This window comes from Papio anubis, chromosome 1 (genome assembly GCF_008728515.1).
Source record: "Papio anubis isolate 15944 chromosome 1, Panubis1.0, whole genome shotgun sequence".
In the NCBI taxonomy this organism is placed as follows: domain Eukaryota; kingdom Metazoa; phylum Chordata; class Mammalia; order Primates; family Cercopithecidae; genus Papio; species Papio anubis.
Window position 1 is genome coordinate 209,393,993 of NC_044976.1, and position 27,958 is coordinate 209,421,950.

General features: G+C 40.4%; 1 pseudogene; it reads left to right on the forward strand.

Moving 5' to 3' along the window:
* LOC101009933 lies at positions 1–27,958 on the forward strand (annotated as a pseudogene).

Sequence of the window (27,958 nt, forward strand, 5' to 3'; positions counted from 1 at the left end):
ATGGGCCCAGGTCCTGCAGGGGCCAGGAATGCTAACTGCGCATGCGCTAGCCGGAAAGCTGCCGCCAGCCCCCAGTCCTTGTGCCAGGTGTCTGGCCCCAGGGACTCAGCAGTGTGGGCTTTAGAGCAGTTCTCAGGACTTCCCGGAAAGGCTGGGGACGTATACATTTACGCCAGCCAAAAAGAACCCCTTCTCCTCTGTTCTCTGAAGTTCAGAAGGGTGGAGAGTGGATAGGACTTGAATGGGGGACCCCCTGATACAGCAAGGTCCCTCTGGCTTTTGCCTTTTAACCCATTGCCATCCACCCGGGCACAAGGCAGGTTGTGGCCCTTGGCTGTCAGATATGTAGCATGGCACAGATGGGCAGCAGAATTCCCGGCCCCCATTCTTATCCCAGAATGGCTGGAGCAGCAGGACCCTGACACTTCACACGCGAACCTGGATAAAAGACTCCCATGGCCTCTCTCTGTAGCCACCCCCCTGGGTGCAATATTCAGAAGTGCTCCCTGAGGTTCCAACCCCCCGCTGTGCCCCACCCGTGGCAGAGTAAACCTACTTCCTCCAGACTCACTTGACAGGGACAGACCAAGAAGGAAAGCGGCCCTTACTCCACGACTCCGTGGCGATATCTGCATCAGCGCACCAGCCGGGGGCCTGCACTCAGCGGGGTCTCAGGCCATCCCGCAGCTCATCAGCAGTGCTCAAAGGAATCGTGGGTGCCAACCACCAGTCCAGGGAGCCTCATACAGAAAGAGGGACACAAACACTACCTGTGCATATATGCACATATACAGTGTATAGAGTTATATTTATATATGTATATACATATACACACACATATATAAACATGTTATGAATGTGAAGAAGCACGCTGATCATCTGCATGGAGGATCTCATTTAAAAAATAAATAACATACCATATAAACATGCATGCACACATTTATGTAAATGAATGTGAATGTGAGACAGTGAGAGAGACTGGCAGAGAAAGAGACAATGAGAGAGACAGAGGCTGAGAGATCTGGCCAAACCATTTAATATGGTCAGATTTGGTGGTAGGACATTGAAAATATTTTATTTTCTCCTCTAAGTGATACTGAAATATTTTTTAATGTTCATATTATTTTTATAATTATGAACAGGTAAACATCATATATGTACATATACAGTAAACAAAACTCCACAGAAACACACACATTCACACACAGAGACATTCTGCCAAGGGCCCAATCTGCCCTCTCTGCATGAGCCGGCAGCAAGGGAATAATGAAATGCCACAGGATCACATCATTGCCTCTTCCAGGAGCCCCTCGGCTGACAGCCAGCCCCCTGCCCCGTCATTGTTTCTAGGCACTGCTCAAATGCCATCCCCCTGGAGTGGAGGAGCTGACCTCTTCACCTGAACACATTATTGAGCTGTCACTTGTCCCCATCAGACTGGCAGGTTTGCATGTCAAGTGACGACCAGCACTGGTGAGAATGTGGGAAGCAGAGGCCTCAGGAGATGCCCTGGGAGAGTTGTTTAGGGATATGCCTCTCTTGAGCTGGCAGCGTCTATCAAAGCTCTAAACCGCTGCCTCGTTAGCCAGCAGTGATAACCCTCGGACTTCATCCCGTAGACATTGGTGCACCATGTTTCAAGATTTATTTTTAAGACTCTTCATCACATCACAGGTTGAAATAACAAGGAATTGGAAACATCATTAACATCCACGTAGAGAGGATGGGTGAAGAAAATTGGGTCCGTGTAACCAGGGAATGCCAAGCAGCTGCTGAGGTGGGCATGGTGGGTCTCTGTGCCCACATGGGAAAGACTGCAAGGAAATTGATGTGAAAAAGTGCAGCATTGAGGATCTTATTTTTTAAAAAATAAAATATACCGTGTAAACATACAGGCACACATATATGTAAATGAATGTGCATATGAGGCAGTGAGACAGACTGACAGGGAAGGAGAGAGACAGTGAGAGACACAGCCCCTGAGAGAGGTGGCCAAACCATTTACTGATGATCAGATTTGGTGGTGGGACATTGAAAATATTTTATTTTCTCCTTTAAGTAAAACTTAAATATTTTAGAATGTTCGTCTTATCTTTATAATTATGAAAAGTTCACATCATATTAAATACTATCCATTTAACATTCACTATTAAATAATTCACTATTAAATAAATAAATATTAAATTCACTATTAAATAATTGATGTATATCACCTAGTTTTAATTTTTATAGACATTTTATTACAAAGCCAAAAATATGTAATATATTAATAGTAAAAGAAGGAATTCAACATTAATGAAAAATAAAATAAAAGATCTAGTCCCTCCACCCAGACACAGTGCCCTCCCCATGAGATGCTCCTCCTCCTGTCCTGGCCCTCCATGTGTAGCCCATGAGCCTCCGTGATCTCCTGTCCCCACAGGTGGACACTGCCCAGACATTCTCTAGCCCTTGTGCATTTTCAGTGGCCCTGTGTCACATCTTACTCAGCACCTTCTGCTGCTGGACATTGGGCCATTTTTCCTTTTTCACTCTCATTGAAGGGAACACCTGCATCCATAAGTCTCCATTTTTTCAAAGATGATACTCTAGAAGTGAAAATTCTGGATCACAAATAGAAATGTAGACACATTTTCAAGGCGTTGGCTGCAGTTTCCAAGATGTGAGTCTCTCTATCAGGGTGGAGGCTTGCTGAGGAAAGCAAGGGCTGCAGAGATCCTGGGGCTGAGCCCTGAGGGAACAAAGGGAGGTAGACAAGCCAGCAGTGGAGACCACCAGGGTGCCTGAAATGAACCAGGGAGCCCAGAAAGCCCTGCTGAGCCCCTTCTGCTCCATAACTCAGCTTCTGAGCAAAGCAGTCCGGCACTGCCATCCAGGAGAGAAGAAGGGGCAGGTCTGGCCACCCTGCCTGTTTGGTCTCCCTCCAAGCCCAGTGCTCCTTTCTCTCACTCAGGAAAGCACTTGTAAGGGGAGGTCAATGAATTATAGACACCACAGTGAATGTGTAGGAGACAGATGACATTCTCAGCTGTAACAGCAGCACCACTCTAGCTTGTGTGAACAGGAGAGAACTTTTCAAAGCTCACAAGGTGCTTGTGCAAGCTTCAGAATGGTCAGAGTATCCAGTCAGCAGATTTGGAGCTGGACACAGCTGAAAACACCAACCCACACAGGATCCTCCAGCAATGACCGACATCTCTACCCCTGCACCAGCCACCAGCCCTGGTATCCTTCATATTCAGCTTCAGTGGGGAAGGGGGCTCTGCCTCTCACCAAAGACCCAATATGCTGTCTGCGTACCTGGAGCTCCTGTATACTGTGGAAGACAGACACAAAAGGGGGTGGTTAGCATGGATAATGGGAACCAGGAGGCTGCTACTTTATTAATTAGAGGTCAGTTCTTCAAAGAAGTTATGGAGAAAAAAAGCATGCTTGGCAACTCATTTTGAAAATAAATAAATAAAATTATGAAATATAAATGAATCTTATATTTAACAAAGTATGATTATAATAGTAACTATGCACTGTCTCCCAGAACCAACAAAGAACCAATCCAGTGTTGATTGGGTATTTGTGCCACAAATTTTCTAACCAAATTATAGCATTTTGGCCAAAATCTTCTGAAGCCTTGGTAATTTTTCTAAAGGTCTCTTTGATCCTGGGATACTTAAATGGTGCTCATGGAAACCTCTTCGGAGTTTCCATGAATTTCCTTAGTGACTGTCTCTTCTTTAACTGTTACCTGATCTAACCCATCTTACTTACCCAAAATCTTACTTGTTAGTTTTAATAGAGATCAGTTGTCATTCTTGTCTTTATTTCTTTGTGAAAATCTTTTATCTGGTCGGTTTTCAGATTTTCTTCTATCACCAGTTTTCAGATATGTAATTGGTGTGCTTTGGTGTCGTTTCCTGAAGCTTCTTGTGCTTGCAGTTTCTGGTGCATTGAGTTTTCCTGTTTTGTAATTTTTGACATGTAGAAAATTTTGAGGTTGGATGTAGTGTCTCACTCATGTAATCCCAGTCTTTGGGAGGCCGAGGCGGGCAGATTGCTTGAGCCCAGGAATTTGAGACCTTCCTGCGGAGTAGGCAAGATCTCGTCTCTACAAAAAATACAAATATTAGCTGGGCGTGGTGGTGTGCCCCTGTGATCCCAGCTACTTGGGAGGCTGAGGTGGGAAGATTGCCTGAGCCTGGGAGGTTGAGGATGTGGTGAGCCATGATTGTGTAACTGCACTCCAGCCCGAGTAACAAAGGGAGACCTTGTCGAAAGAAGGAAGGAAAGAAGGAAGGAAAGAAGGAAGGAAGGAAGGAAGGAAGGAAGGAAGGAAGGAAGGAAAGAAAGAAAGAAAGAAAGAAAGAAAGAAAGAAAGAAAGAAAGAAAGAAAGAAAGAAAGAAAGAAAGAAAGAAAGAAAAAAATGTGGCCCTCAAATTGTAAATTTTTTTAACTCTATCTTTACCATCTCCTTCAGGGACTCTAATTGCAACTACAAAAGACCCTTGAAGTTGTCCCGAGGCTCACTGATGCTCTTTTTGTTTAATAAAACTCTTTTTCCATGTTTTCTATCCACGTTGGATTATTTCTATTGCCCTGTCTTAAAATTTACGAGTATTTTCTTTTGCAGTATAAAATCTGCATTCATCTCATCCAGCGTGTTTTTCATTTCACACCTTGTATTTTTTCTCTCTAGAAGTTTAATTTCTCTCTTTCTTATGTCCTCTATATCTGACTTGGTCAGTGTTTTCACTAGTATATTTCCTCTAGTATAGTGAGCAGAATGAATTGAGATATAATTCTGTTTTAAGTTACTTGTTCGCTAATCTTACCATCTTTGTTAATTATGGGTCAGTTTCCATTCAGGGATTTTTTTCTTTAATATGAGTTGTATCTTCTTTCCTTCCTGTCTACCCTCCTTCCTTCATTTTTTCCTTCCTTCATCCTTCCCTCCTCTCCCTTTTTCCTCCTGTCCCTCTCTCTCTCTCTCTCTCTCTCTCTTCCTTCCTTCCTTCCTTCTTTCCTTCCCTTCCTTCCTTCCTAGTAAGTTTTTATTGGAAGAAAATAACGGATTTTTGTCTTCTTGTGTGCTGGATATTTTTGCATTGCTAGAAATGTTCTTCAGTTTTGCTCTGGGATGTAATTAATTTTAGTTTGATCCTTTTGGGTCTTGCTTTTTATTGCATTTGGTGGGATCAAAAGTTTTTCAATCTAGAGTTGTTAATGTTTCCCACCCTGGAGACAGCATCCTTCTCAGTCCTTTAGCAGATGCTCTACGAATTATAATGTTTTTCACTTTTACCTTTGGGAACAGGCACTATTTCCAGCCCTGTATGAGCTCCAAGGATAATTCCCTCTAATTCTTTTTGGTGATTATTTCTCCACACTTGAGTAGTTTCATCACATGCAGAACTGATCTGAACATGCTAGGGGATTCTCTGCAGATATCTGGGCTCTCTCTCTGTCAATCTTCTCCTCTCTGGCACAGCTCTGTCCTGGAAAATATAACTGCCTTGTCCGCTGCGGGTTCCCAGATTCATCTCCACAACTCTACAAGATTCTGGGCACTGCCCACATTCCCCTTTCTGCACCACAGTCTGTAAACTTTCCCTAGTAGTAAATCGGGGCAAACATCTGGCTTTTCAGTTTATTTCTCGTCTTTGAAGGATCACTGTCCCTTGTTGCTTAATGTTCATTGTCTAGCAAACAGCTGCTTCATATATTTTGTATGTTTTATACATTTTGTTTTTTAGTTATTTTAGGCAGGAAAGTAAATCGAATCCATTTTAGTCCATCTCAGATGTATATTGAAGTGTATCCTGACATACTCTTATGAAAAAATATGAGAATATGAAATTTTAAAAATCTCCATTGAGATCATCTGAATTTTATCCATACTCCTCCTATACCCATTATGTAGTTTTTCTGTTTTTCCTTGTGGTTAGTATTAACCACTTCAAGTAGCACCACAACGAGTCAGCTGTTTCCCTGTAATGAATACCATGAAATGATTAGGAGGCAGATTCAACTTCCAATGCAAGAGAATTACTTTTGCATATGGTTTTAAGGATTCCTTTATTTGTATCTAAAACACTACTACAAGCAAAGCTCAGAGTTACAGGAAGGAGAAGTAAAATTCTTAAATATTGGATTATTATATGTGAGTGTGAGAGGTATCTTTTGGTTTTTAGACCCTTGTCTTCTGACCAAGAGGTACCTCTTTGTCTTAGACCTATGTGTAGTAATGCCACATAGCATCACTTATCTAAGAGATATGCAACACTATGCCGGACAAATCCCAACCATACAAGATGTTGTTTGACTTTTTCCTGAGTCTTCAAATAACCTCCCCACATTTTCATAAAGGGGAAGAAATTGAGGGGATGTCTCAGCATGTACTAGACCTTTGGATTCCCAGAAACGTTCCTGAAGTGTCTGTGTGAGATTAGCTGATACAAGTCTCACTGTTCATTGGCCAGGACAGAGACTTTGGCTCAGTCTGCTGGGGATCCAATGTATTGAATCACTCAAGGTTAATGGCCCTTTAACAACTTTAGCTGGTTACAACCACTGTACTTGAACACAGTATTCAGTTTTGTACCTCCTTGGCAGGTGCTGCTGTAAGTGGAAAATTTTCCCTACTAGCAGGCTAAATCAGAAAAGGGAAATTATCTCCTAGCTGCTAATTCTTGGGTTATTTTCCTCTCCGCTTTGGAAGTTTAGATGTTAATAGCTGGGGTATTAGAGATTGTGAAGTCAAAGGGGTTAGTCTACCAGATAAATCAGTTTTAGGTCAATTTTGCCTGTCTCCCTCCTAATCTTTCTTTGTCCCAAACAATTGCATACACGTGGGAGATTATGTTGTTATAGAAAATGTTTGTTGAAACATATTCATTGTAAATACACCTACATGACAATGGTATTTCATGTAACAAGAAAATAACAGGATAACAAAAAAACTATTTTTATAATGAAATTTATTGAATTACAGTTGATATTCCAAATGCAACTTTCTCCAAAAGAATACAATATATTCAAAGTGAAATCCTAGACAAGTATAATATTTAGGAAGTATGTATTCTGCCAAAGTGTTTAGATTTATTATATTGTCATTAATTATTTTCTTTTAGTTTCTTGCCTTTCCTAAATAAAATCCCAATGAACTGGTCATTTTAAAATTGAAGCAATATTTCAGCTGCTAAAACTGATATATTGAGTTTTCTTTAATAAATTCATCTTATTATATAAATCTCTGCCCAGTTTCATTATATTAGGTAAACCCATTTGCTTTTCTTGTAAATAACAAAGGAGATATAAAACATCTTTAGAGATTAAAGTTATCTCTGTTTGCTTTAATGTTTAATGTGAAATGTAAATGTACCATGGCCTAGGCATAGAGTTAGAAAACATTATATGCTTATCATTCTTATTATATACATTTCTACTACTCATATCTAACTACAGTTTGGTATTAACTATATATTGTTTTCCAGATGTGAAAGACAATATTTTCCTTGATTTTTTATTATTGTGAATGCTAAAAAATATCAAGGAATTTTCAGATTATTGGTGTGATTATAAAAAATTTTAAAGAATTTTCATCCTACATTGGACTAGGCCCTTGTTGTAATTGAAGTTCTATAACTGAAGTTCTAATGATTGATATTTAAGATTGTCACTGTTGTATTAATTTAAGACTAAATTTTGAACATAGGACTGTCAAATACAGGTGGGAATGAACAGTTTATAACCAATTAAGGCTTTTGTTTTACACAGAACTCAACTTCCTAGCCCATTTACCTTTTTGATCACCTTGTATAATGTCCACTCCTTAACACTTAAATATGAAACAGTGTCTAGCTAGATTCAATACTATTCACTAATTTAATTTTATAATCACTTATTAAATAGCATTAATGTATCCATGAGTCTATCAAGGGCTATGGAAGGCACAACACAAATCCTGCTTCCATGTTGCCTTCATATGCATTGGCAAAGCATGATACATACCTGCTGCACAGGCAGAGAAAAAATGCAAAACTAAACAAGTGCTATAGAAAACCAGAGTTTAAAAGTTGGTCACCTGGAATGATATTCATGATATATTCTAAAGCCAAACATTAGATTATAAAACATTTATAGTATAATTCCATTTGATTCTAGGTATAACACTATGTATTTACTACATATAGTATTATACATACTACTATATATATATACACACTAGATATATATATATATAGTAGTGAGCAAGATGATATATGTATATATGATATGCAAATATATATAATATGTTTGAAATTTAACTGAGGAATGGTGTCTTTTAAGTCCAGACAGTGAATAGCACAAATACAAGGATAATACCTTTATCCTTACTTATCTTACATATCTTTATAATTATTTTTTCCTTGCTGATCTCACTTTTGTGTGGAATCCAAAAGAGTTGAACTCATAGAAAGAGAGAGTAGAAGGGTTGTTACCAGGGTAGAGAGGTGGGGAAATGGGGATATGTTGGTCACAGGGTATAAACATTTGGTTATAAGATGAATGAGTTCTGGAGCCCTGTATAGAATGGTGACTATAGTTAATAATACAGTTGACACTTGAGCAACCTGTGTATGTTCCTTTATATACAGACTTTCCTCTGCCTCTGCTACCCCGGAGACAGCAAGACCAACCCCTCCTCTTACTCCTTCTCCTCAGCCTACTCAATGTCAACACAACAAGGATGAAGACCTTTATAATGACCATTTCCACTTAATCAATGGTTAATATATTTTCTCTTCCTGATGATTTTCTTAGTAACATTTCCTTTTCTCTAGCTTACTTCATTGAAAGAATACAGTACATAATACATATAACTTACAAAATATGTGTTAATCAAACTTTTATGTGATCAGCAAGGCTGATACCTCAATAGTAGGCTATTAGGAGTTAAGTTCTGAGGGAATCAGAAGTTAATATGTAAATTTTGGACTGAACAGTGAGTCAGTGCCCCTTGCCTTTGTGTTGTTCAAGGGTCAAGTATAATGTGTTGTACGCTTGAAATTTGCTGAGAATAGATCTTAAGTATCCTCACCACAAACCAAAAAAAAAAAAAAGGTAACCATGTGAGCCAATGGATATATTAGTTAGCTTCACTGTGGTAATCATTTCACTGTGTTTATGTATCTCACAATATCACATTGTACAACTGGAATATGAACAATTTTTATTGTCAATTATACCTCAGCAAAACTGAAAAAAGAGTAAACAACATGTCCAAGCCTTTTTTTCTTTGCCAATCTTTGATAGTTTAAGAAATTGAAACTGGTATAGCTAAGAAAAATGAATTAATCAGCAGCTGCACGGTGAAGTGTGTGTGCTAATATGTAGGATTCACATCCAAAATTTCCACTGCACAGTGCAGAAGCTGGTAGTAGTACCCTTCAGAATATTCTTATTACTGGACACCAGAAGTGGATGCAAGAGGACAGTGCAGAATTATGGGGGTACTTACCCAATTTTCTTTTTTTATTTACTTTTATCTGAGGTTTGGGTATCCATGTGCAAGTTTGTTATATAGGTAAACCTGTCTCCTGGGGATTTGTTGCATCAGATTATTTCATCACCAGGTATGAAGCCTAATGCCCAATAGTTGTTATTTCTGCTCCTCTCCCTTCTCTCAACCTCCTCCCTCAAGTAGACCTTAGTGTCTGTTGTTGCCTTGTTTGTATTGATGAGTTCTCAACATTTAGCTCCCACTTACAAGTGAGAACATGCGGTATTTGGTTTTCTGTTCCTGAGTTAGTTTGCTAAGGATAATGGCCTTCATTTATATCCACGTTCCCGCAAAAGCAGTGATCTCATTCTTTTTATGGCTACATAGTATTGAATGGTTTATGTTTACCGCATTTTCTTTATCTAATCTGTCACTGATGGGCATTTTGGTTGATTCCATGTCTTTGTTGTTGTGAATAATGCTGCAATGAACATTGCGTGCATGGGTCTTCATGGTAGAATAATTTATATCCCTCTGAATATATACCCAGACCCAGCAATCCCATTACTGGGTATATTTATCCAATTTTCAATGTGTAGCTGAAAAGGGGCCTGGAAGAATCTAAAAGAGTGGAATATATAGAATTTACTGTAATGAGTTTACATATTATACTGTCACAGAATGATTAGCAGTTTTATTGTATTACAGATTTCCTGCTGAGATATTTGGTTTTTTTCAAAAACTCGACCTCAATTAGTGGAAATCACAGTAGTAGGGTGATACCTGTTGCAGACCAGACATAAGAGGGGCTTGGCTCTTTTTCTGTGGAGTCCCTTAGAGACCACCTACAGACATTCCACAAAAAACAATTCTTCAGGCAAAAGTTGAAAGAACTACAAATGAAATAGTAAGTCTTCTAGAAAAATATAAAAATGACTGGTCATATTTTCCCCAGGCATCAAAGTTTATGATAGGATGTAGCATGTACATTGAAGGATTAGTACATAATTTACATTTTGAGTCAGACACACACATCTGACCATCAAGACTGGCCTTGCTAACCTTTCCTTCTTCCACAGCTCCACTGCCAACTCATTTCCTATGTTTACATTGGAGCTGTGAGAGGAGAATTATATTTTGAAATATAAATTTGCATCTGCATTGAAATACACACACAAACACATGCACACAGACAGAAACACATGCACACAGACAGAAACACATACATACATGCATACAGAGAGACACACGTACATATGCATGAGTGTGAGAGGGTTAAGAAAAGAGAAAGAGAGACAAAGAGATGAAGATATGGTAAAGGTATGGGTATAGAGCAAAAATATTCTTCGATTCCAGAATCTTTCTGCCAGGCTTTTACTCTGATTATACCTGGATGTTAGGACAATGCATTATTTCTAGTAATTTGTTTCCTCTTCCTTCATTTGATTTTTAAATAGTTCTACTACAAATATATATTGCTTGTATAGAAATTTCTTCAAACTTGAAAGCAGAACTTTGAAAATAAATGTCTCCATAGCATAAAGCTTTTAGAGTCTTGTGCCACTTAGAAAATAAGAGGAATAACTGTTCAAATATTCATTATTTGATATTCAAAATTCATTATTTTGACTTTAAATATATTCTTAAAAGCACCCAACTATATATTTTTCCAAAAGATTTTAGAAAGTCATACACAGCACTGTCTTATTCTATTAACTGTAAGAATTTAATTTTTCACAGTAACAATACAACTAAAATTTGTCAGTATCAGATATTCTATTATGTCATGGTATTAAAAGTTTAGATATACAAAGGCCAATAATCAGATTGTGAATTTTGGCTCACCATCATTCATTCATTTAATAAAAAATTATTGAGTACCTACCATGACAATGCAATCAGCCGAGTGGACACTAGAAATACAAGGGTGAACCAGATAAATCTCTGGCCCCATGGAGCTTACAGTCAGGAGCAGAGCTGGTCAGTGACAGAGCAGTTGTCATGCTGGGACCTTACTGCTGTGCTAGGGAAGGTTCCCGGTGCTCTAGGATGAGGTAGGGATAGAAGGTCAGAGAAGACCTAGACATTAACTAACTGTATTACATTATTTCCTTTAAGTGTTCAAGACTTCAGCAATTCACAGGTTCAAATTCAATCATGGATCAGGAGTTGTAATAAAGATTTCTCAAGTCATTCTGGCACCTGGGAACTCATTGTTTATTCAATGAGAGATTATCAGAATAAAATCAAGATTGTGTCATTAAACAAAGGAGTGAACTAAATAGTAAGTTTGTGATATTAATTTACTAATTTGTTTTACAGATTGTAAGTTTACTAATAATGCAATGATTTGTTAGGTGCTTATAGAAACATTACTTAGAAAATCACAATGGCTGAAAACTCCCTGGGAATCTGAGCTGTACTTCTGTAATCGACAGATATATATTGGTTGCTTACTAAGAGCCAGGCAGTGTACAAAGCTTGGGAACACAGAAAACAACATCTCTAGAGTTCTCCACGTTCTGGCTGCCAGTGCTCACTCTCTAACCCCTGTCAGCCCACGTTAAGTAGGAGGCATTTAATGATGGTGAATAGACGTGGATCTCAGATAGGTGAGATCTGTTACATTAACCATGCATTTTTAAAACTTCTTATCCAGCTAATTTCCTGGGCTCCTATTTTTTCTGGGTTTGGAAATAGGTCTTCTAATGATCACATGCTTCCCAGCTTGAATTCACAGCCATACTAGTCAGGGACCATATTCAGCATATCCCCTGAGCAGCTGGACACAGGCCTCAACTTGCTGGGCACGGGCACTGATTGATCAGTCCTTGGCACTGACCCATCAGAATGGCCCAGCTGGATGGCAGCCAGGCCACCCTCAGTCCTCTAAGGGTGGGATTCATCACCACTAGGTCTCCAGCTTTCACTCCGATTATTGAGTTTGTCCACTGATCGATGCAGATGTCAGATCCCTGGTACCTCCTTGGGTGCTTTGCTTCCTGCTTGGCTGTATGCAACATTGCTGAGCCCAGAACCCTTCTCCAGCTCTGTGGGCAGGCTCATGTTACTTCCATTCTTTCCACAGCCTGCTCTGGTAGCCTTGGATTCCAGACTCTTTCCCGCAAGCTTTTACTCTAGAATGTGATTTTTCCATCATTAGCCCTTGTTAACCCAAAAACCATCTGTAACAAATCCTTCTGGTTGACCTGGAATCAGAGAAAAATAAGTCAATTCAGCAAGGTAACAAAACAAAAGGTGAAATGAAGAAATCCCAACTCTAGTGCAGGTGAGAGTGAACCCAATGCTGTTGCTTTAAAGAATGGGGTGCATGGCTTTTCCATGTCCCAGGCAGCTGTCTCTGCCACTGTCCACCTGCCCTGCCTCCCACTGACATGCGCTTACTCATTGTTCTAACACACATTAGTTTGTCCCAGTCCAAGCCAGAGGTAGACAGTAACAACATACAACTGCTTAATCTGGGGAGTTATCTTTCTACAAGACTCAAATACACTTGCTTCTAATTCTAGCTCAGCTACTCACTCACTAGCTTTAGAGTTCTTGTGAACTTACTCTCTGAGTCTCAGTGTTCTCATCTGTCAAATAGAGATATAATATCCATGTATTCAAAAAAATGCCTGACATATTGTAAGTGTGCAAAGAATAGGGGCTATTTTTATTAAATAATTCAAAAGCAGTTTTATTAAAGAAAGCCTCTTGGAGACATGACGCCTTAACAGAAAAAAATGAATGTAGGGTGGGGAGGAGGCATGGCATGTTTGAACAACATTTCACTCTAACCACAAAGCCGCTCTGCCTTTATGTTGTTACCTTGTCATTCTAAACTCTGTGCACACACAAACATATGCCATTAGTTAACAGAGTAAATATAAAAACAAACGAAATTTTAAAACACACAAAAAGCAACTCAAAATTCCTGAACAGATCTGCTAATCATTGTGGATATTTTCTGCACTCTGTTGAGTAAGCGGCTCTAATTAGTTGGCCCTGTGCAGAGTTAGGCAGGCCTCAGTCACTTGCCAAGAAACAAACAGTGATGCCCCAAGATCCACAGGTGCACAGTCACTACAAGGTGCCCTGCCTACCACATTAGGATGTAAAATATCTGAAAAATTGAGTCACTGGGAGAGTGAGAAGTAACGTAGAGACCTGTAGATGCTGAGGCTTCTTTTGGCCTCTGCCTGCCACACCCCTGCCCCACTGCAGGCTTGGTCTTGTCCAGTCCCTGAGCTGGTGAGAATGAAGCCTGGTGTCCACTAGGCCCTTAGCTCTGAGAGAGGGTGTCTGGTTTGGGTTCGATGCTGAAGGCTGCTGTCCATTGCCCAGGGAGCTGCAGGCCCCTCTGTAAACCTGTTATCTGTGTCCAGAGCACCTGAGCCCAGCCCAGGGCTGCTGTTACTGCTTCCTGTCTTCTCCTCTGCACACAGTCACTCCTGTGAAGTGTCACCGTGGTTTTGGAAAGTTGGGGATCGAGATGGTGTTAGGATATATCTCTCAGGAATTCCAAGATGGAGTTTTGTACATCACACCTATTGGATAAAAGTTTTATAAAATGAACTCATGCTTCCTTCCTTCCTTCTATCCTCCCTTCCTTCTCTCCTTCCTTCCTTCCTTCCTTCTCTCCTTCTCTCCTCCCTTCCTTCCTTCTCTCCTTCCTTCTCTCCTCCCTTCCTTCCTTCTCTCCTTCCTTCCTTCCTTCCTTTCTTCTCTCCTTTCTTTCCTTTTTTCCTTCCTTCCTTTTTTCCTTCCTTCTTTTAGTTTCAATTGAAAGTCTGAGACTGAAACCAAATTGCTGACTGGAGGAATCTAACTTGCTTCATGCCGAGAGTCACTCGTCACAGAGCAGGGGAAAGCCTTCTTTTGATTGAGATTGGCCATCAGACATAAAAAAGGGTATCAGAGAGGATTTTTAAAACGTGTCTCATGTGAAACCATCATGTACATCCTACACTGAGGCTTGCCAAGCTTCTTCAAGAGACAGAACAGCATCTCCCCTGAGGAAAGAAAACTTTCGTTTTGTTTTTGTTTTTCTAACGTGAGCACATGTTGGTTTTTACAGCAAAATATCCTTGGTCTTTGACTTCTGTGGCATTCCATGAGCATCAGAACATAAACTACCCAACACACACAAAAATTGCATGCTCTATGCAGATCAATAAAACAAGACGGAAAATTAACTAAATGCAGAGCTTTCTAGGGCTGGGTGTGATGGCTCACGCCTATAATCCCAGCACTTTAGGAGGATGGGGCAGGCAGATCACCTGAGATCAGGAGTTCAAGACCAGCCTGGCCAACATGGTGAAACCCCGTCTCTACTAAAAATACAAAAATTATCCATGCATGGTGGTGGGTACCTATAATCACAGCTACTCGGGAGGCTGAGGTGGGAGAATCACTCGAATCTGGGAGACAGACGTTGCAGTGAGTCGAGATCACACCACTGCACTCCAGCCTGGGTGACAGAGCAAGACTCCGTCTTAATTTAAAAATACTAACAGTAATAATTCACTATAATATGCAGAGTTAAACAAGAGGCAAACCTGAATAAACAGTTTCTATGTACACCCAGGTCATAGGATCGAATTCATGTTGAATATTCCAGCATTTCTTAACAGACAGTTAGGAATTTGTTCTCACTGTTTTACTGTGCTGTCTGTGGGCATATTGTCTATATGATTAGCATGTGAAAAAACCAAAAAGTAGCAAGTCCTACTTATCTTCTCATTGTTTTACTTAGAAAATTGGTTAAATTAGGGAGTAAATAACATCTCCAGGATTCCATTTGTAGCCAATTCTAGTCTTTTTTATCAGTAATTTACTTTGCCTTTCAGTTAGTTGTTCATGGAGAAAATATATAAATTACTTATTCTACAAGTAAACATCAACACATACAATGGGATACCACTCATTCTTTAAAAGAAATGAGATCTACTACATGGATAAACTTTAACAACATTATGCTAAATGTAATAAGCCAGGCAGAAATGTACAAATATTGTGTGATTCTATATGTATGAGGAACTTAGAATAGGCAAAGTCAGAAACAGAGAGTTAGTAGAGATTCCTATGGGATGAGTGTTAGAGGGATTGCAGAGTTGTTATTTAATGGACAACAAGTTTTGGTTTGGTACGATAACAAATTTCTGGAAATGAATAATGTGAATAGATCTACTATCCCTGAGTTGTATACTTCAAGTCGTTAGTATGGTAAATTTAGTGTTATTATCTTTTATCACAATTTTTAAATGGCCCAAATAAGTACAAATCAACATAACATTATTTATTTGCTTACTAGCTAGGAAACCATATATTAAATTTCTTTATAAAAAAGCTCAAATGTGAAATGTTTTTGTCCAAAAAAATGTATGTCCAAAAAATAGATCAAAGTAACTCTGGAAACCCTTCAGACATTAAGAATAAGACAGCTGGGAAAGAAAGAGTGAAGGCCAGCTCTGATCGCCAGACAGAACTGTGGGCCCTGAGCAGACTATCACTGACACATCCTCAGTAATTCCACCACAGGGTAGATATTCAGCAACCACTTGGCTTTGCTTTCAATTAAAAGATTACCTTTTCATTTAATTTAAAAAGTTGAAATTCCATGGGATCACTTGCTGATTGCCATGATTTAAAAAATAGATATATTTGAGTTTTAACTTGGCTTTTAATTTTATAGGAAGAGTGTGAAAGTGTAAAGGAGGAGAGAAAGTGTCACCTTTTCTTTTCGCAAGAGAAAGCGTGACTTCAAGATTGGCAAAGACATAAAATATGGAAACCTTATGAGATGCATCTGGGTGGGCTGGTGCTGGCAACGTTATCCCTAGAAATACCCAAGAGAAAGAAAAGCTAATGTATATGTCAAAGCCTTTTACACAGATGTTCAAAGAGGTATTATTCATGATAGCCAAAAAACCCCAGAATCAATCCAAACATCTACCTACTGATGAACAAATAAACAAAGGTAGCATATCTGTACAATGAAATATTCTTCAGCATTTAAAAAGTAATGAGGTACTGACACATGCTATACCATTGATGAGATATATACACAATGTGATTCAGAAGAAGGAAATCCAGCTATTTGTGGCAGCATGGATGAACATAAAGGACATTTTGCTAAATTAAATAAGACCAGAAAGACAAATACTGTATATTCTCACTGACACATGGAATCTAAAGACGTCGAACTCAAAGAAACAGAGAGTAGAAGGGAGGCTGCGGGGGCTGAGGAATGGGAAATTGGGGGATTTAGCCGAAGGGCACAAACTTTCGAGTGTAAGATGAATAAGTTTTGGAGATCAAATACACAGTACAGTAACTATACTTAACAATAATACTAATACTGTATAGTTATGGTAACTATACAGTAATACTTAAAATTTGCTGAGAGAGTAGATCTTAAATGTTCTCAACACACACACACACACACATACCCCAAGTAACTATATAAGGCGATGGATATGTTAATTAGCTTAATTATGATAATCATTTCATTATATATATATCAAAGCATCAGATTGTACATATTAAATATATACAATTTTTATTTGTCAAAAAATTGTGAAAGATCAATATTAATGCCATGATTTTTTCAGTTACTGCAGCAAAAGTGGAGAAGAGCAGTTTTAGAATTCTGCAATTCTGCATTTCATGTTGTACTCACATAATTTATTTCTGCTCCTTTTCCAGAAGATCAGGTCTTTCTGTGCATCATAAATCACCAGGCATGCTCATTTCTCTGAAAAGCTTATATTTTAGGCAATCTTATCGTTAAATAAATTGTTTAATGAATAAAACACCACTGATGTATAGCCATACCAAGCTTTACACATTCACATAGTTATTGTTTTATAAGTAAAATCCTGTTGTTAAACTTTAGTTCCACAAAATCTAATATTCTGAAAGACCTACCTTCTAACAGCAACATGAACCTCTCCAACATGTATAAATCTCATACTTGGAGCTGACCAAGAGGAAAGACAGCCTCAGAGACCGTCTGGGTTCAGCCATTCCCGCAGTGGATGAAGGTCTTCTGAAGTCTCTGCTGGTGTGTGTGGAGCAGCAGAACTGGCTTCCTGCCTCCAATTAACTGGTAGATAATATTACAATCTGGGCTGCTCTGAGCCCAAATCAGATGATTTTAGAGTGCTGCTTCTCACAGGGAATACAGAAAGCTAATCAGAATGGTCAGCATAATTCTTCCCTGCTCAGTGTCAGAAAAGGAGACTTATCTATTTCAAGTTACTCTGCTCAAGAAATTTTAACATGATTTACCAGAAACAAAGGTGAACCTACAACCAGTAGTAAGAAAATCTCAAGACATTATCACATTGCTCAGTATAGTTCAGTTCTGTTTAGATTTATTGAGCTCTTACTATTTAAAAAACATGGACATGGAATCTGGAGATACTAAGTGGAATAAGACCCTGTGTACTCTCTCAAGGCCAGGGCAAGGATTGGTGACATTGGGCGAGACACACCATTTCCCTGGGTGCTGGCTGCCTCATTTATGAAAAGCAACAATTTGAGTAGTTGAGTTCTAAAGTTCCATTTGTGTTAAAAGGAATTTTTACAAACAAGCAAAAAACGTTCTTTTTCTAGAAATTCTTAGACAGCAGAGTAGGTTTTATCTGAAGAGCCATGTTTTTAAATGACAGCGTCATGAACATAAAAGAAGGGAATATATCTGGGGCCGCAGTATTTAAATTACTCTTTGTTATTGGTATCAGAATATTGCAGTTTCTATTTTATGTCATCAAGTTTTCTTATTCCAAGAAGCAAAGCAAATAAACCCACAATTTTCTACTAATTTTTCAGAAGTTGGGAATTATTTTCTAGTAAGAGAACACGAAACCACTTTTCTTACTTACACATCTGTAGACATCTGAACTCCCATGCCAAGAGGGGATGCCAGAAGAGGTGAGGTGAGGGGGTAACTTTGGTTAGTGAGGGCTCCCAGGGTCAGCATGCTGGGGGGGGTCTTCTAACTGGAGTTGGGATAATGCTACAACCCAAGTCAAGTGCAGAACCAGAAACAACATGACAGCAGGTGAGCCAGAGAAGGGAGATCCAATGGGTTCCCAGAGAAGGGAGATCCAGAGAAGGGAGATCCAAGGGAGATCAGAGGTGACCCCCAAGACCTAGAGTGAAGTAAAACAGAGTAGGCCAATGAAGGAAGCCAACGTAAGCAGAGAAGGCAAAGCAAGAGCGTGATTCTAGGAAATACCTGGGACCAGGTAGGTCCAGGCTGGGGGTTGCAGTGGGATTAAAGGACCTGGTAGGTTATCAAGGCACATATTTTTGATGACCTCGTATCTGGGCTGTTCTAGGAAAGTCCCAATTTCCAACATCGTAGTATTCTTGTCATATCTTGCAACCCAAGTGCCTTCATTCAGCTGTACTTGGCACCTCTGCTTGGCCAGGTGCTGAGCTAAGAATCTGCTATGTAGTCGGAACCAAGGTGTAGACTCTGCTTTCAGGTTGCCCAGTGTCCTGTGCAGGGGGCTAAGGATTATAGCAAGCACAACTACCAGGTTATTGTAATAAAACCTAATCTCACCCTCAAAATTATTATAATCGCTTGTCATTACTCTGATCTGATCCTCTTTTAAGAAATAAAGGATTTTGGGGGAGGCTGAGGTGGGTGGATCGCCTGAGGTTAGGAGTTCATGACCAGCCTGGCCAACATAGTAAAACCCTGTCTCTACTAAAAATACAAAAATTAGCCTGGCATGGTGGCACATGCTTGTAATCCAAGCTACTAGGGAGGCTGAGGCAGGAGAATCACTTGAACCCAGAAGGCAGAGGTTGCAGTGAGCTAGGATCGTGCCACTGCACTCCAGCCTGGGCAACAGAAAAAAGAAAAAAGAAAGAAGAAAGAAAGAAAGAGAGAGAGAGAGAAAGAATGAAAGACAGAAAGGAAAGAAAGAGAGAAAGAAGAAAGAAAGAAAGAAAGAAAGAAAGAAAGAGAAAGAAAGAAAGAAGAGGAGGAGGAGGAAGGGAGGGAGGGAGGGAGGATTTTTGCAAAGTTCGCACACAGACACTGAGTTCTTTGGGGATAGCAGACAATGTATACTAGACCTTGCCTATGCTAACAATGAGATGTCCACTTTGACACACTTGTGGCTGAGACCTTCTGCTGCTCACCTGTATTTTGTCCTCCCTTGTTTCCATTATATTCTCACCGTCCCATAAGCAGATTGCTTGCTACCGAAAGATTCCTAACACAAAGAAGAAGTAACGTGATTACCAAATATCTTTAGTGCATTATAGACAGATGCACTGTCTATAATGGAGGAGGGAGAGATGAATCTGGACGCAAATCCTGAGGTTGGACAAATAATTTTACGAGTTTGCACTCATCACAAGGTGTATCTCCCAGTTACTGGATTGCCTTATATTTGTTTCTAGTGTGGAGTTTTCACTGGCCTCCCATTTAAATAGAAAAACAAAAGCAAATAAATATTTCTTTATTAACTCTCTAGGATTAGGCCCATGGCCTGGGCTTGCAGGGTGTGCAGCTGAGCAGTGCTGGGAGGGCAGCAGAGGGGCCAACAGCACCGCCAGATCCAGTTCCAGGCACCAAACTGAGCACGACGCCAGGAAGTCCAAGACAAGCCTAGATTGGACACAGTGAATGGATATCAAACCTGGGGCATGCCAAGGAAATATTTTCAAAGTTGGAAACGTATGTTGATATAGATGCTGGAAAGTATACCATTGGCTTGGGCCAGGCCAAGATGGGCTTCTGCACACATAGAGAAGAGATCAACTCTCTTTGCATGCCTGTGGTTCAGAATCTTGTGGAGAGAAATGACCTTTCCTATGATTGCATTGGGCAAATGGAAGGTGGAACAGAGACAATCATCAACAAATCAGTCAGTGAAGACTAATTTGATGCAGCTGTTTGAGGAGTCTGGGGATATAGACGTAGAGGGAACCGACACAACTCATGCATTCTATGGAGCCCCAGCTGCTGTCTTCAGTGTTGCTAACTGTATTGAGTCCAGCTCCTGGGATGGACAGTTTGCCCTGGATGTTGTAGGAGATATTGCTGTATATCCCACATGAAATGTTAGACTGACAGGTGGAGTTGGAGCGGTAGCTCTGCTAATTAGGTCAAATGCAACTTTAATTTTTGAACGAGGGCTTCGTGGGACACATATGCAATGTGCCCATGACTTTTATGAGCCTGATATGCTCTCTGAATGTCCTACAGTAGATGGAAAACGGTCCATACAGTGCTGCTTGAGAGCATCAGATTACTGCTATTCTGCTGACTGCAAAAAGATCCATGCCCAGTTGCAGAAAGAGGGAAATGATCAAGATTTTACCTTGAATAATTTTGGCGTCTTGATCCTTCACTCACCATATTGTAAACTGGTCTCGGACGTTGCGGAATGACTTCCTTAATGATCAGAACAGAGATAAAAACAGTGTTTAGACTGGCCTGGAAGCCTGTGGGAATGTTAAATTAGAAGACATCTATTTTGATACAAATGTGGAGATGGCATTTATGAAGGATAGTTCTGAACTCTTCCATCAGAAAGCAAAGGCATCTTTGCTGTATCCGATGAAAACAGAAATATGTACACATCTTCAGTATATGGTTCCCCACAACTGTCCCAGCGCAGTACTCACCTCAGTAATGATCAGGGAAGAGACTGGAGTGTTCTTGTATGGTTCTGGTTCAGCTGCCACCCTGTACTCTCTTAAAGTTACACAAGATGCCTCACCAGGGTCTGCTATTGATAAAACAACAGCAAGCTTATGGGATCTTAAATCAAGGTGTAGCTCAAGAACTTGCGTGGTACCAGATATCTTTGTGGAAAACATGAAGCTCAGAGAAGACACCCATCATTTGGTCAACTCTGTTCCCAAGGGCCCAAGAGATTCACTCTTTGAAGAAACATGGTACTTAGCTAGGGTAGGTGAAAAGCACAGAAGAACTTACACTCCATGTCCTTTTCCAAATGATGGCACTTGGGATGAAGGAGTCAGACTTGTGCATTCAAACACAGTAACTGATCATATTCCAAGCCCTGCTAAGACAGTGCCAAGACTCCCTGCCACGGCAGCAGAAATGGGAGCAGCTGTCATTAGTAACGGGGAACATCAAGATATTCTGTGAGGTGCAAGGCTTCGGTGTGAGGGTGGGGGTGGGATTACATGTTGCTCAAATTTTTATGTGACTGACATGGAGCCTGGATGACCATCGTGTACTGGGAAAGTCTCTTTTATTCAGTTTGCTGGGATGTTTCCCATTGTGGTCTGGCCAATGCCAAGTGCACTCGAGTGATGTTAAGGGCTTTGTAAAACTGCAGACCTCTCTGGCCATTCGTATACATGAAGTTTAGTTTTCACCCATGGTATAATGAACCCTGTACTTCTGTCAGAAAGTAGAGATATTAACCTTCAATTAAATTTTTTTAAAACGGGTAAGAATTTTGTAGTTTGAACAACTAGCTTACTGAAAGTACCTGTGGTTCCTGAAAAACATTTATAGCTTGGGAAATGTGGTCTTAAAACGTGATATGCACAGATTCTTTGACAATGGTAAGACAAGGCCAGCCGTGACAAAAGTTGTTGTAATGACCTCTGAACAGAGAGACACTGACATTGACCAGGCTTCTGGTATAGGAAACATGGTACATTCCAAAGCCGTGAATAAAGCTCTAGGTGGCTCCTGAATCAGTTCATGGCAGGTTATGGTGAGCAACATTGAGATGTTAACGGAGGTGTGGATGAGGACATTCACTGTTGCGATCCTTCTTTGCAACTTATTTTGAAGAATGAAAGAAACATATTTTTGGTTGCCTTTTTAAAAATTATCAATGGAAAGGAAGGATGGAGCAGGACATTATTAGGTTACTTCTGATGCTTCAGTGTTATAAATTCAACATATCGACTGAAAGCCTAAATTCATGGTGTAAAACGGTTCTTTTCATTTTTTCTCTTTCTCCTTTTTTTTTTTCCTTTTGGTATCTGCTGAGTGAAAATAACAAGGTACAACCCAAGTTTTTATATAGTCTAACTAGAAGTATTCCACTTCAAGGTCTGAGAGTTGGATTTATGAAGCATTTTCTTAGACTTTTACCTCTAAAAGAGAACAAAGAAAACCTATCACACAGGATAGATAAGAAGATTGGTTAGACAGCTTTGTGGTGCTGACAATGAGCCTTATAGACTGTAAAATGCGGATAGTTTGAACTAAGGTACAGAACTAAATCTTCTAAACTTTATTTGCTGTAAAATAAATAATTTCTTATTTTAAAGGAAAAAACAAATTTCCTAAGTTTTTATAAAATTTTCTCAAGAAGGCTCACTTGCAAACATTTTGAAGTAAACAATGTCATAGCAGTCATGCACTGCCCTCTGGTGGTCACATGGAGCATGACACACAAATGCTGCAGGGCTGTGCATTTGGCGTCAGCAAAAGAAGCCAACATTCAAATTTAGATATCGCTATGGGCTTGCAGTTAAAATTTCGTAAGAATCAATGTTTGGAAGATAACTTCGAGAAGAAGTCCTTTTTTCTTCATTTTACATTGTAAAAAGGAGGTCTCCTTCCAAGTGCGGTATTTCAGGGAGTATTTATTGAGTACGTAGATTCTAGAACAGAAAATAGAGACCAGGTCACTGTCTCATAGCAGGGTAGGGGGTCGGGGAAAAGGGGCAGCAGTGCTGGGAAATGTTGAGAATGACTGGCCAACATCACAACTATGTATATCTGGCTTAGAGAAAATAGTATATCGAACCAAAGCCCATTGATGGAATCCTTCTGATTACTTAAACAGTGTATTTCATAAAATTTGAGAACTATTACCCAACATATTTGTATGCTTTCACCTAAACTTAGACATGGAGTTTTTCCAAACACGGCATCAACTTACATTCCCAGTTACTTTTCTCACTCAATATGAGCCCTAATCCATGCTATTCAATTGTTTTTGAAAATCTGATTTTAATTGCTGCACAGAACCTTAATATATCTTGTACATAAATTACAGGCTTCCATAGCTTCTGCTGCTGTCTCCCTCCATCAAACAAATCTGGTTTATTTCTAAAAGTAATCACTATCTTCTGCAGGCAGTTTCCCGTTCTAGAATAATTCATGGGACTTCTAAGACTTTCACTTTATCCTTCTGTCTCTTAGGATAGCAGGCACTCTGTACCATGTCGTATCTTCCTCTAAATACTGAGAGCTTCTCCTAGGTCAAGATGCTGCTGAATTAGCTCTCTGTCTAGCTGTTAGCACAGTGCTCAGAATACAGCAGACACTCAATAAAAATTGGAGAAACACAATAAATCCAAACAAGTTGTTTACTGTTGCAGAGGACTCTAGTTGTCTGTCAAAATCCATTCTCCCCTTCTCTACACACACAGTTGGACTACATTTCCCAGGCTCCCTTGTGTTATGCATAGTCACATGACCAGTTCTTGCCGAAGGAAGAGGCGTGGGATTAATGGGAGCCACTGCCAGTCCAGGCCCCTAAAATCCTGGTGGACATTTCTTCATGCTCTTTCTTCTTCTGCTGATGGGTGCAAGTAGGGATGAAGCCCCAGATATCAAAGTCAAAATAAAATACGTTGGTGAATCTGTAAATTTAAATGTTTTATTTGGGAAAGCACAAATTGCAGTTCAGGGCATACACATAGTCCAAGAGGTCTTCAGAATGTCCAAGAACAAAAAGAAGATTGGAGGTTTTATTAAAAGAGCTATGTTATGTTTTGTTTTGAAAATAAGGTCATCAGCATGAGTAAAATTTTAGGGAACTGGCATCCTCTAATTGGTGAGTGGTGGTGGTGGGTGAAACTAGTCTTAGCTTCCTGGCAGGTCATTGTAGAAACTAATAGAAAACTGGTTTCAGGTTACAGCAGGCAGTTTCAGCAGCTGGGCTTGCAGAGAATTACATTCTCAGAACAATGTAATATTCCCTGAGTGCTTTTTCCCTCTGGTCTCTGGACTCTTGTTTTAGCTGGGTCTGACAAGAATGACCCGATTTACATGATCACCATTCACAGGAATGGTGAATGCACAAGAAGAAAACACCCTGGGTTCCTGGATGACCACGGGGAGGAAAGTTGCCTCTCCAACCTGGGCACCCATCTAGCAATGCCAGGGGGGGTGCAACATACAGTGTTATGCCACTGAAATTGTTTATTCGATGTAACCTCATTAATACAGCTGCTTACAAATTCGATCACAGGATAACTTACATAGTCATCTCTGTGTCACATTTGTGATCACATTTGTGATTGTGATCGTTTGCTCACAATCCTCCACCTCTGCCCACCCATTTAGTCTATAAAAGAGGATTTTCTAAGAGCTCCTCTGGCCACTTGTCAGGAGGTCAAAGGTAGCCCAGGGTGGCCCAAAGCAGGCCAGTCCAATCCAGGCCATGCCTGTGAGCCCATCTGGGCAGCCCCACACCCTCTGCCTGAGTGTAGGGGACAGGAAACCTGAGGGGAGGGCCTGTCCTGGCAAGAGCATGTTGGTGGTGATTGTAACTCCGGTGGTCCTTGTCATGTTCTTCTCCGTATCAAGATGGCAGGGAGTGCTGGGGAGGCTCCTATCTGCCCCCATGTCAATCCTGGGCCCTCAGACTCCCATCTCCTCTCCTTCCAAGGTGGATGTCTGTGACACAAGGATATGTGTGCAGTTGGGGAGCAGAACCGGTCCAACAATGGCCAGGCAAAGCTCTAGTGCTTTCTATCGGCTGCTAGGCAAGCACTGCCTTTATTGAACTCGAGGCAGGAGATCTACAGGGAGCTGGTCAACAGGCCCTCTACTCCATCTCCTTCCATGAGGGGCAGCAGCTTCATGCTACCAACAGGGGCAGGCACTGGCTCAGGTGGGAGTGGACACAGAGAAGACTCCACATTAGGGGCCTGAAACAGCCAAAGAAGGCCCTGAAGATTATGATCAATGAGAAGATGCAACAACAACAACAACAAAAGAAAGCGATAATGTTTGGTTACTTAAGGAAAGACCTGTTAGCACTGTTTGCAGAGAAAGCGATCAGGCAACACACAGTAAGTCATGAGCAGGTGGAGAATTAGAAGACAAGCAAGTAAACCAAGAAGTAAAGCAGGAACCTGAGAGTAGTTAATTGCTTATCTTTAGGCGGGTGGTCTCTTAAACACCAATGTGAAGTCGGACCAGCTTTATTGGTCCATTTGGAGGAGTCAGTATCTGGTTTGTACTGCCTACTGCCAACTGATGTTTGGATGATCTTGGCTATGGTGTTCTACCATGTGGTTTCCATTCCTGGAGGTGTTTCTGCATACAAGGTGCTGTGAGTCCAAAGACTATACTAGGACCAGCATAACTTGGGTATGATGGATTCACAGCTTGACTCCTTTCAATTTGACTGAGGAACAAGTCACCATTAGCACCTCATAAGGCTTGATCCAACAAGGACAAAGCTGATCTTCCAGATGTTCATTCTTCTAGGACTTTAATAAAACCCAGTCTCCAGGACAGAGGTGGTGCAGAGGAACATCTGCGGGCAATATTAACCTGCTAGAAGTGAACTCATGTTATAGCAGTGAGAGAGACTTCCAGTGATGGAACACACCTGACAGCATCTAATTCTTTAGTTCAGCTTCCCTCCAGGTCCCCCAGTCCATCCTTTGAGCATAGGAAGTGTCTCCTATGTAACAGTTAAGAGGGACTCAATTAGAGTTTGCTTCTAGGGGCCACTCTCATCTGAAGCAGAGCGATGGGTAAGACCTCATCCCTGAGGTAAATTAGTCTCCTGAAAAATTTTAGCTACAGTCTTTTTAAGAGCATGATTCATCTTTTCTGTCTTGCCAGTAGTTTGTGGTTGCCAAGAAGCGTTTAATTTCCAATGAATGTCTATGCACCAGAGACTTCTTGAGTTATTTTTGTTATAAAGGCTCTTCTACTGTCTCTTTGAATAGATATGGGTAGCCCAAATTGGGGAACTATTTCTTTTAATAGAGCAGTTACAATCTCAGAAGCCTTTTCCAACTGATGGGGGAATACTTCCATCCATCCAAGTGAAAGCATCCATAAATACCAACAAAATCCCTGAAATTCCGGGTGGCTCTCAACAAAGTACATTCAATTTATCTGTCTTTTCTGAGTCCAGAGCCTCTGGGTTGTACCCGTTTTATCATTAGTGCAGGTCCTGATTGGGTGTCTAATATGGCTTGGTCCTTGCCTAACCTTCCAAAAGTAAGTCAATATCCTCCTTTTGGTTCTGATAGAGGAGGTACACAGTGGGGAGTATATACAGCAGTGGGCTGATCCAAGATGACCTTTTCTGCTTCTTGTAGTAAATCACAGGTGGCTGCTACCACCCTCAGGCATATGGGCCATCCCTCAGCCCTTACGTCCAGCTGCTTTGACAAACAGGCATTAGATCTTCTCACATTACCTAGATTTGGGGTTAATGTCTCAAAGTTAATCCCTTGCCTTTAATGGACAAATAGGTCAAAAGGCATTCTAATGTCTGGAAGACCTAGAGCAGGAACAATGAGTCTGTCATTTTTATTTAATAACTTGGAAGGGCTTATGGTGTCCGTGAGTCCAATTGAGAGGCTCATTGTCTCTTCCTTTAAAAGCTTTCTGAAGGGGCCTAGCTACCAGTTCAAAATTGGGCATGCAGATATGAAAAACCCTGTCATACCTAGGAATCCATGCAATAGTTTCCTGGTAGTAGGTACTGCTACCTTCACCAGTGCCTCTTTTGGATCAAGGTATAAACTCCTCTACCTTTGTGACAATTCAAATTTTAAGTATTTAACAGAAGTCTGGGGAAATCTGGGCCTTTTTCTTGCAGACTTTAGTAGCCCTATTTAGCTAGAAAATTTAAGTTCCAAATTGTGTTCTGGCCTGAGGCTTCTTCATCCTTGCTGGCAACTAGAATGTGACCCTTCTTTTAATTAGATATCCTCAGATCTCTGGTTAAGATTTCATCAGAAGTGGTGGGAGAATTCTTAAAACTTTGAGAGAGAACAGTCCAACAATGTTGTTTGATCCTAGTCTCAGGAACTTCCCATGTAAAAGCAAAATGTCCTGAGAGTTGGAGCTTAGAGATGTGCAAAAAATAAAAATAAAAAATGCATCCTTAAGGTCCACAAGAGTAAACCAGCTTAAGTCTCTAGACAGAATAGTAACTAAAGCATAAGGGTTAGGCTCCAGTAGGTGGATATCTTCTACAATCTAATTAATGGCTGTTAAGTCCTGCATACCTCAATAGTCTTGTGTGCCTGCTTTTGTACTAACAAAATTAGGGTGTTATATGGGAACCAGCATGGGCAGATGAGGTCCTATTCAAGAAAGGCAGTTAAGAAAGGAGAGGCTTGGTGGGGTGGCTCACACTTATAATTTTAGCACTTTAGGAGGCTGAGGCAGGAGGATCACTTGAGGCCAGGAGTTACAGACCAGTCACTGTTTCTTCAATGGCTGAGGAAACATAGTGAGACCCCAT